Raw genomic sequence first — 1,840 nt, forward strand, 5'->3', positions numbered from 1 at the left:
ATGAGCAAAATGAGTGTTAAAACGCAATCATTACTCACAGGCAGCAGAGTGGCGCAGCGGAAGCGTGCTGGGCCCATAACCCAGAGGTCGATGGATCGAAACCATCCTCTGCTAATTTACACATTTAACAATAAGCAAGGCTCCATGTGATCTTCATTTTATGCAGTCCCACCGCTGCCAGTCGGACATCCTGTCAAGTGCATGGCCAGGTAAAGATGACTGAACTGTCCCTTTCAGGCCTTCTCTATGTTGTAGACTTTTACCAAAAGTCACCTGGCAACATCCTCTGACGATCAAAAAGACGATATCAGTGGTGGCCAATGCTGAATATTTAAGGTTTCACAATTTGGAAAGAGTGCTAGTCAAAGCACAGACACCTGGAAGATTTTTGCTCTTCACACTTGAAGTTCAATAATGTTGGATATCAGCACTGTGCCTTTTTTTGGAGTCGCTACGGACATTGACGCTTTAAAATGTGATTGATTGTTTTCTATCTCTTGGAAACACCTGGGGTCAGATATGGCGCGTCTGAAGCGGAGGTAGTGTGGCCGAGTGGTCTAAGGTGTTGAATTTAGGCTCCAGTCTCTCAGGAGGTGTGGGTTCAAATCCCACTACTGCCATGTTTAGTGCCTGCTACTTGGTGTTTCCAGCAGGCAGAAAGGTTTAAAAGATCCTCAAAATGAAGGTCAGGGGAAGCGTACTGACTCCTATATCCCAGAGGTCAATGGCTACAAACCATGGACTCATGGAGACAAAAACAAATCTCAAAGGATGAAGTAAAATATATTTTTAAACATTTTTGCATTTTTTTCAGTGCAAGGCAGTAAATGTGTGTCAAAAACCTTCAACAAATTGAGAGTTGTAACAAATGACACATCAAATATGTGGTATTCAAAATGAAAAAATAAATAAAATTCTGGGACAGTCCAAAACAAAATATAGAACCATAATATTTTGATAAATGGACATAAGAAGAAACAACACTTTGTTGAATGACATTTTTCTAAGGTATATTCTTTTGAATCACAATAAAAATGAATTACTGGTTTTGTTGTTGAATATGATTATTATAAGGTATAGGTGACACTCCAATGAACATAAAATGCCTTTTAGGGAACTGTACTTGCTGTTTTATTTTTTTGCTACTTTGAAAACCTACTACTACTTTGAAAAGTCTTTGACCCAGGAAAGAATATCATCGAAAATTCCGACAAAGGCTTGACTGCGCATACCATTAAAAGGTAAGACGATGAATTCCTAAACCCAAATGTGCACCTACACAGGGTTTTTTCAGAATGAAAGAATTGATGTTTTCATGACAAAATTATGAAACGTGACTAATTTGTTTAGTTTTCTCTGTTAAAAATACCTTGATTCAAACATAGTTATAAGGTAGTGTGGCCGAGTGGTCTAAGGTGCTGGAATTAGGCTCCAGTCTCTATGGAGGCGTGGGTTCAAATCCCACCACTGCCATCTCTAACTGCTGGAATTAGTAGATTATTGCTGCAGAAAGGGGTGAACGCTCACTTGAATTAATGTCATAAAACATTTCTTTTTAAAGGCTCAAGTCATTGTTTAACTGTGAACTTGAAGATTTGAAATCTCATACTCCTTAATACTGCTAAAGCATCAGCTACTGTACATCAAATTGAAAGCACACTAATTAGTTTTTATGACAAATCCAGCTTTCATACATTAAATCTATCATTTATGCACTGTTTCCCACCTGTTTATTTATGAAGAGCAACCTGGTTTTCCCTCTGAAGTTTCACTTCAATAAAGCTTATACTTCCATTCTATCCCACAAAAAGTAATTGGTATTGTTGACCTCGAATTAGGG

The 1,840-nt window shown here is 38.2% G+C and overlaps 2 non-coding genes across 2 annotated transcripts; both read left to right on the forward strand.

Annotated features, from left to right (window-relative positions):
- Positions 1-538: 538 nt before the first annotated feature.
- trnal-uag (transfer RNA leucine (anticodon UAG)) lies at positions 539-620 on the forward strand. The gene has a single exon. It is a non-coding gene; the product is annotated as a tRNA-Leu (tRNA).
- Positions 621-1,391: 771 nt separating this feature from the next.
- trnal-uag (transfer RNA leucine (anticodon UAG)) lies at positions 1,392-1,473 on the forward strand. The gene has a single exon. It is a non-coding gene; the product is annotated as a tRNA-Leu (tRNA).
- The last annotated feature ends 367 nt before the right edge of the window (positions 1,474-1,840 follow it).

Source organism: Scomber scombrus, chromosome 9 (assembly GCF_963691925.1).
Source record: "Scomber scombrus chromosome 9, fScoSco1.1, whole genome shotgun sequence".
Lineage (NCBI taxonomy): Eukaryota > Metazoa > Chordata > Actinopteri > Scombriformes > Scombridae > Scomber > Scomber scombrus.